Raw genomic sequence first — 9,301 nt, 5'->3', positions numbered from 1 at the left:
CTCTCTCTCTCTCTCTCTCTCTCTCTCTCTCTCTCTCTCTCTCTCTCTCTCTCTCTCTCTCAATTTCAACTGATCAGATCGGTGCCACTACTCATCTCTGTCTCCAAAAAAACATGTGGCCGACGCCGACGTCGTCACCTTGAAGGACACATGATCCCGAAGCTCGACGATTGACGATGATGAAGTCCAACGCTCGATGATGATCCCAATGCTCAACGATGACAGCCGATCTCTATGTTGGACGAAGAGGATTGATCGATGCAAGACAACGGTCGATCCCAACGCTCAAGGCTTGACGACTGCGGACGCTCGATGCCTGAGATGCCATTCCACGATGACGACTAAAGATTGGCGAATGCTCAACGCTTGACTAAAGTTCTGTAGCCCTTAGATCTGGTTATGATGTCATTCAATAGAGATTAGACGGCGTCGCGTGGTGGTTATGGCGTCGCCGGAAATTTCACAGTAGCAGCTAGACGAGTTGCTGTCGCAGGTAATTGATATTTTTTTTTTTTGTATTTCAATTTTGGCAGAATTTGAGAAATTGAAATGAATTTTCTGGAAAATAGATCTGGTGAACCGAGAAGATACGGGTGAAAGGTTGGTTCTTTGATCTCCGGTGAGTCTAAAATGAAAGATGGGGAATGGTTTAGCTTTGTCTTTGGTAGTGATGCTAGGAAGTGGAATGTTTTCTTTGTTGGAGGCATGGGTTTGGCAGGGAGCTTATGCTCGGTTTAGGTTTTAATGATTTGGGAATGTTGTCGATGTTTATTTGATTGAATGTGATAGTATTTCAATGGCGAAGAGAAAGAAAAGGGTACAACAAGTGTAGTAGCAGAAAAATACGAGTATGAGTGCTCTGTAGTAGCCGAGACCATGACTGCTCTGCACTTCTTCTTTTTGCAGAAAGCATAATTAAAAAAAGAAAAAAGAATGAAGATGTTTATGAGATTTAAATAAACATCACGAAGACTATGCCGATATATTAAAATCCTCAAATAAGAGTACAATCTTTTTCTTGAGAAAAAAGACATCCAATTGCAGTTGTGGTACTCAAAACCTGCTACTGCACGTACTGAAAATAACTACTACTACATTTGCTGCTACTGCACTAACTGAAGCTGTTACTGAAGCTGCTACTACATTTACTGAGCCACTGAAACCTGCTACTGCACTTACTAAAGCTGCTACTACACTAGCTGAACCATTAAAACCCTGCTACTACATCTGTTGGAAGTATAGCTTTCCAGCAAAATATGCTACTACATTAGCTGAGACACTGAAAACATGCAACTGCACTTACTGAAGTTGCTACTACACTAGCTAAACAACTAAAACCCTGCTACTACATCTGTTGGAAGTGTAGCTTTCCAACAAAACATGCTACTACATTAGCTGAGCCACTAAAAACCTGCTACTGTACTTACTGAAGCTGCTACTGTACTTACTGAAGCTGCTACTGCACTTACTGAAGCTGCTACTACGTACACTAGCTGAACCACTAAAACTCTGCTACTACATCTGTTGGAAGAGTAGCTTTCCAACAAAACATGCTACTACATTAGCTGAGCTACTGAAAACCTGCAACTACTTCTACTGAGATGTTAACCTCTACTACTACTTTTCTATTGGAATATTAACCCATGCTACTACTTCTACTAGAATTAAATGCTACTACTATTGGAATGTTAACCCCTGCTACTAAATGTACTAGGATGTTACCCCTGCTACTACTTCTACTGGAATGTTAACCCCTGCTACTACTTCTACTGGGATGTTACCCCTGCTACTACTTCTACTGGAATGTTAACCCCTACTACTACTTCTACTGAAATTAACTACTACTACACTAAATTATTGAAAATCTGCTACTGTATTCCATTTACTGAAAAATCTCAAAATGAGAGACTTTTCTCTTCTAAAAGTATATTTAATTAGTACAGGGTTAGTTTGGTAAATTAAATCATAACACATGGCATGTAGAGAAAAAATTGTCCTTAATTGTTAAAAACTATCCTTATTTGTTTAATAACAACACAAATGGATTTATTTGTGTTTCAAATCCTTTTAGAGGATGTATATGTGATTTGCTAAATTCCTAATTCTTCATCACCTACACCAACAACTCTGAAATCCCCGACCTTAACCTCAAACTCCGATCAGCCCAAAAGTTCCAAATTTCGACCAAAATCTGAGGAAATGATTAGATGATAGAGGTCGCCTTCACAGCAGACGTCGGCGAGAGTTGAGGCTGCTGGTCACGACCTTGTGGGAATCGATATACCTCTCGTTGATCTTGAACGACATGGTCGGCGTTGGGGTAGTCACGACGGCGATGAGGGGTCAGCGGAGATTGAGGGTTTGGGTCGGCGAGGGATAGAGAGTCAAAAGAGTGAGATTGAGGGTTTTGTGTATGCGGGGTTAGAGAAATAGAGAGATTGAGATTGAGAGAATTAAGTTTTGGATTGATGTGGGTATAATTGTATGAGAGTATTGAGGATAAGGTTTGGAGATAAGATGTTTGGAGGCTCAGAGTCTCGTCTCAGAGTTGTGTTTTAGGCTTCTAGAATCTAGGTTCAGTTTAAACTAAAAATCTCATGTGCTTGTACCCATAATAATAGTATGGAATCACTATAATCAACCTATAATAGAATGACACATAATAAGTCGGACTTTTGGGTTTTTTTTTCCTGCATTTGAGGGACCGGGACCGGCCCATGTATAACAAGGCCCGGCCCGAACATCACAAAAAAATATGAGGGCCCGGAAAAAAGCCCGGACCGGTTCGGTTTTTTTTCTTCCTCGGTTTTTATGCCCAGCCCTAGTTTCGTTGGGAAAGAGTCGTCTGCGATTACTTTAGCCGACGAAACTAGAAGACATCGTCGGCTAGTGTCCCAATATTTAGCCGACGAAACTAGAAGACGTCGTCGGCTATTATCTTAGAATTTAGCCGACGAATATCCTAAATGTTTCGTCGACCATAGTTTGAGACTTTAGCCAACGAAACATTTAGGATATTCGTCGGCTAAAGTATGTAATAAAAAATTAAAAAAATAACTATAGCTGACGAAATATAGTGTATTTCGTTGGCTTTAGAAAGTCTATTTCGTCGGTTGTAGAAGGGTTTAGCCGACGAAACATGTCAGAATTTGTCAGCTAAACCTTATAAAAAAAATTAAAAATATTATAGCCGACGAATATCTTACATGTTTCGTCGGCTATAAGTCCATTCCAGTAAAAAAAAACCCTGAAATTTCTAAATTACCATTCCAAGCAACCTGCAAAATACACCAAAACAATTCCATATAACCAACAACAAGCACATAAAACTATATAATTGATCAACTACACAAAATCTAGATTGTCTAAATCAATATCCGATTTTGGGGGCTGCTACGGAGGAGGTTGCGGCGGCTGAGGTAACGGTATAGGCGTAAGAATGGGCGGAGCCGGAAATCCATGAAGCTGGGCAGCTGTAAACTCCTACAAGTACTGGAACATCTGCTGCTGCTGGGTGGCATATACCGCGGCAGTATAAGCTGTCTGCGCGGCGATCTAAGCGGCATGAGCGGCAGCCTGAGCAGCTTGCTGTTCCTGTAGTCTCTCAACTTCCGACTCTAGCTGAGTCGTCCTGCTACTGGTTGAGGCTGCCTTTCGTTGAAATCCTGGAGTGGTCTTTAGGACCCCCTCGCCCTTCTTTCCTAGACCCCGGCAGTAGAAGTTGTTTCCTCGCTGTGGGAAGGCTGTGCCCATGATCCTCGCCCCAACCCTTGGATCCGAAGTGTCGATCCGGGACATGGCTTCGGACATCTCTTCCTCCTGCGTGTCCGGCCATGCCTCCCTCACTATAGCACTCATCACCTCGTCACTAGCCTCCCTCACTTTCGCCTAATTGGATAGGGAAAAAATGATTAATTAACATTTTGACATATATATAAGTAAAATTAAAAATTTTAAAACGTAAGATGACTTACAATGTCCTTTTGGGCGTCAGGATATGCCTTCTCGTACGTATAGACGTACCGGTTGACTTCTGGATGTTCCCTAGCCGCCTTGTCCATGAAGACAGCGAACGGTCTAGAACCGGCATGATGGTTCCTTGTGTTGAGTTGTCGGTTCTGAGCGTTCGCCCGGGAAACGGCCTTCAAAGAAAAAAATAAACTATTAGTAAAATATTTAAAAACGGACGTACTTAGTGACAAATTAACTAATTAATTTTTTAAATACCTGTTTAGGAGAGTTGTTGAATTCTGATGTTAGAAGCCAACGCCACTCGTACTCCCTGTACTGGAACTCAGCAGGGGTACTAGAACGTGCGTTCCCATGCTTAGTCTAGTGGGTCCGCAACTCGTTCTTCCACTCCTTGTACCTACAGATACAACAAAAATATTAAAAATATTATTAATATCACATACAATTTTATTTTTTCATTAACTTCTCAACGTACTTTCCCCATGCATAACGTCCGCCCAGCTGTTCTTCAGGTGGTCAGGAACGTCAAACCACATATGTATTTAACCGTTTATTAGTTTAGTTTTTCGAGAAATCAACAATGTAATACATAATATTATTGAGGCATTTTGTAAACTCACTGACATTGCATTGTGGACCATGTCCTTAACCTCCTGCGGGACCTTGCCCCAGTCTGACCACAACATAGGGACTTTATCCCTAATGAGTGCTCCTACGCTGTCGGAGTACGTCCACGACTTCCCGCCCGATACTATGTGGCCATCCCCGTCAATATCGATGACGATCCTCCTTGAGGTATTGACGGTCTTCTCGAGAGCCTTCCCTGTGACGGGGCCTCCCTTCTTCTTTGTCGGCTTCACTCCGACGGTGCCTATCACATGATAAACTAAATTGATTATTAAAATCGGAGACCCTTTATTATTAATTATAAGAAAACAAATCATTCATCTTTCATTACCTGAGGGCGATGCGGCGGGCGCTACGAATTCCATCTCTGCCGCCGATGATGATACCCTCGCGGAAATAAGAGGCGTATCAAAAAGCACGAACCGGGCAGTGGATTAATCGGCATCCCTAAGCCATCGACTACAGGTAAGGCCAGTATCATCCGCGGAAGGAACAGATGAGGTGGCGGCATCAGTACCCCAGAAGACCCACCATCCGAAGCAGTAGGACCCAGAGTGGGCGCCCAATGTATCTCAGGCATACGGGATGCAGACACCTCCTTCTGGGTCTGAGGCTACAGCTGCCTCGAGGAATGAGGGACGCCCGGCTGCCTCGATGAAGGGGGCACCTCCAGATGCCTCGATGAAGGGGGCACCTCCGGCTTCCTCCAGGAATGGAAAACGTTCGGCTGCCTCGCACGTCTAGCTATCATGGGGCCCCCAAACGACGTTTGAGGGTTGCTAGAGGTTCCTTCAAACGATTCGGACCTTTGGCCCTTCGAACCCTTCGTCGATCTAAAATTACTGCTCATCCTGTTTAAAATATTAATTTGAATCAATGTTTTAAAAGGCTAAGGCGTAGCCGAGGCAATGGCGCGAGAGCCTCACCAAGGCGCTTGCCTTGAGGCGTAAGACGAAAGCCTTTTGAAAAAAAAACTTGTATTCATGTCATTATTCATCCTATATATAAAGCATATATTGCAATCAACATAACATTATATATTGTCATCCATTCCTAGTAAATACTCAAACAATGCAATTCAAACAAATCACCAAACATAAAATATTTCCAAAGACTCAAGTTGAAAGATCAAAGTACACTAGCTAGTCTTGCAAGATCAAAAGATAATAACATTTAAATAAACTTCATGCATCAAAATCATATCTTGTTGATCAACACTTGTGGCTGGCTGCCTGCAACACACCATTGCTAAATGCTAATGCCAATATATTCAGTAACCAACTTTTCATTTATTCAGTAAACCAACTCCAATCTATAACTAATGCCTATTGCAATATCAAATCCATATATTGAAAAACATCATACGTAGTTATGTACTCTAGTACAATTAAGAAACCACACTTCTTACAATTCATACTTGAACAGTCAAGAAGGTTCCAGTTGAGTCTGAATGAATCAATATTCATAAAATTCACAAAATTCAAGAATTGATGTGCGTACCTCAAATCAACGGCGACCGGTGGGTTGGACGGTGCGACTTGGACTGTGCGACTTGCACGGTGCGGCTTGGATGCTTGGACGTTGGAGTTGCAGAAGACAAAGACGAGGCGGAATCCGGTTTGACGAGGTGGTGGTCGACTGTGTTCGTATTGTGGAAGAGGGAGAGGGAGATCGGGAGAGGGAGAGGGCGGAAGGAGGCAGATTGGGCCAAACCTAGGAGGCTGTGGAGGCTGTGGAGCGCGGTGAGGACTCGAGGAGGCGGTGGTGGGTTTTTTAGGGTTTTTTTGAGCGCTATGGAGGCTGTCGAGCGCTGGGTTTAATTATATACTCTATACCTTTAGTCGACGAAATTTTTATTTCGTCGGCTAAACCTTTGAAATTCGTCGGCTAAATCTGTGAATCTCGTCGGCTAAAGTAATGAAATTCGTTGGCTATAGTATTTTTTATTTAATATTTTCAATTTATTTGTTTTATTTTATTTTATTAACTATAGCCGACGAATTTTCAATAATGTTGTCGGCTATAGTACCTTTTATACATTCGGCACATTGTGATTGTGCTGATCAAACTTGAGAAACAAAAATCCGACCGTCAGATCTGACCATCATGATAAAATACATATATGGGAAAAAATTCAACTTGATCCAACAAGGTTAAGGGCTCCATCTGGATGGTCAATCCCGTAAGTCAAACCCCTAAACGCACGGAAAAGGTCATTGGACTATCTAAATTACGTATTTTGGCCGGACCTTCAACTGAAAATAGTTTCAAATCGATGAGACACAACAAGTCGTATAAAAATTTTATGGAAAATAACCACCGAAGATAGGGCTACCCATAGGGAGAAAGAATGAAAAATTGCATTGACCGCAACTATCGGCACCGAGACTTTAGCGGAATACCGTGATTTTTCAACCGTAGACGTATTTCACTATTTTGGTCATATCTTATTTCACAACTTTTTTGCGTTTGAAAGGTTCTACGTATAGTATGTTTTTGAAACGGAACATTTACTTAACACTTGGTAAACAAGTTATACAACATTAGTAGGCATGTTGTGATTGTGATGATCAAACTTGAGAAACGAAAATCCAACCGTCAGATCTGACCATCATGACAAATTACATGTGTGGGAAAAAATTCAACTTGATCCGACAAGGTTAAGGGCTTGATCTGGACGGTCAATTCCGTAAGTCAAACCCCTAAATGCACGGAAAAGGTTATTGGACCATCTAAATTACGTATTTTGGCCGGACCTTCAACTAAAAATAGTTTCAAATCGATGAGACGCAACAAGTCGTATGTTAGGGTATTCGTCAGCTAAGGTTTAGGGTTTAGGGTTTAGCCAACAAAATATTAGGGTATTCGTCGGCTAACCGCATCTTAGTCGACGAATTATGACTTATTTCGTTCAAATAAGATGGTTTTAGCCGACGAAATATACTATAATTCATCGGCTAAGATGGTTTAAGCCGAAGAATTATGGTATATTTCGTCGGCTTTAGTATAAAAAATACATTAAAAAACATAAGGTTTAATGTAAACCATAATAACTTCATGTTCATATATCACCAAAATTCATATAAAATAACAGAAATATGAATTCAACATATGTAAACTATAAAGGTAATACATTCTTTTTTATTACAAATTAATGGATTACATCCTCTAAATTAAAACTAAGACTCGTAATCGGAATCATCCGATGAGTCTTCTTTGGTGTCAGAATTAATTTCTGGTAATCTATGTCTTTCCTCATCGCCAGAGTCTGCGTCTGTTTCTTGATTTGGATCAACATCAATAAGCCTTGGCTCTTCATCACGAATTCGCACCGAACGACCCGCTTTAAAATTATTAAGGTGAACGGTAGAGGAGTTAGGAATACCTATTGCGTTGGGCTCTTAATACGCAACATCTTCTTCCTCGTCTTCGGCCTCTCCAAGTGTAGCCACCCGGTAAATGTTTCGAGGGTGCACAAGGTTGACTACTTTCCACGCGTCACCCTTAACAAGATCATCAAGATAAAACACTTGTTTTACCGATGTGGCAAAAACGAACAGGTCATCTTCGTAACAACTTGTAGTAGTGTTCACCGATAATATTCTGTACTGATCGATTTTCATGCTCTGCGGCCTAGTATCAAACCATCTACACTTGAAGAGGTGCACTGTCATGCCTTGCCCATAAACGAGTTTCACCACTGAATGGAGAACACCGTAATAGTGAACTCCATTCCGCCCACCATGCGCCATCATCCCAGAATTCTGTGTTCTCCGTCTGCTGTCTCTTTGTTCACATATAAATTGCACGTCATTCACCTTGCACATTGGATAAACTCTTGACATTATCGGCTTCATCACTAGAAGTCTTAGTTCGTGCGACCAATTTGGGTGACCATCAAATTGAATATGGTTCATCTACAACTAACCATTCAAATGTAAATATAGATAATTATGCAATAAACATAAATACATATAGAAATATTGAATTACGTACCCAACCGTCAAAATAGTTTGCGAACTCTCTGTTGTGGTACTCGAGATCACCTTGAATGTCTGGACAATATAGATGGATGTCTTTCCAGTATTCAACTTCTGGACAGTTAATCAATACCCACCAGTGGGCAATGACTAGCTCATGTGATTGCAATTTGTAGGAGTCTGGCAAAATTCTATATACTTCAACATCACTGGAGAGTATGGAAAGATTGAACTTCGGTACATCTACCGGTATGGTTTGCGGAGTTTCTTTCAACGCTCCTAAATACAACTTCATGTAGGTGACTCACTCGTGCGCAATATATGCTTCAGCTATACATCCTTCAGGCGCGGATTTATTAGCCACATAATCTTTGTAGTCTCTAAGTTGCCTATAAATCAAGTTGCAAAGTGTTATGATTATTGAACATGTATATTGAGGAATTCAAGTGTAAAAAACGTACCTTTTCATGGGATACATCCAAGTGTAGTGTACTGGACCGGACCGGTAAGCAACAATTGCTCGGGAAGATGAATCATCAGGTGAGGCATGATGTCAAAAAAATGTTGAGGAAATATCCTCTCAAATTTACACATGATATAAATGATGTCCTCTTGCATTCCCCGGAGGTTAGATTTTTTCACTTCCCGTGTGCATAACTTCTGAAAGAATCTTACCAACGCTACTAAAGGCTCCACCACCTGACGGGGAAGGAACGGTCGAA

The 9,301-nt window shown here is 41.3% G+C and overlaps 1 pseudogene; it reads left to right on the top strand.

Annotated features, from left to right (window-relative positions):
• Positions 1–6,316, top strand: part of LOC101310615 — a 21,399-nt pseudogene extending 15,083 nt beyond the window's left edge.
• The last annotated feature ends 2,985 nt before the right edge of the window (positions 6,317–9,301 follow it).

Source organism: Fragaria vesca, linkage group LG5, assembly GCF_000184155.1.
Source record: "Fragaria vesca subsp. vesca linkage group LG5, FraVesHawaii_1.0, whole genome shotgun sequence".
Classification (NCBI taxonomy): Eukaryota; Viridiplantae; Streptophyta; class Magnoliopsida; order Rosales; family Rosaceae; genus Fragaria; species Fragaria vesca.
Note: the sequence above shows the minus strand (reverse complement) of the source record. Positions and strands in the feature narration are given on the sequence as shown.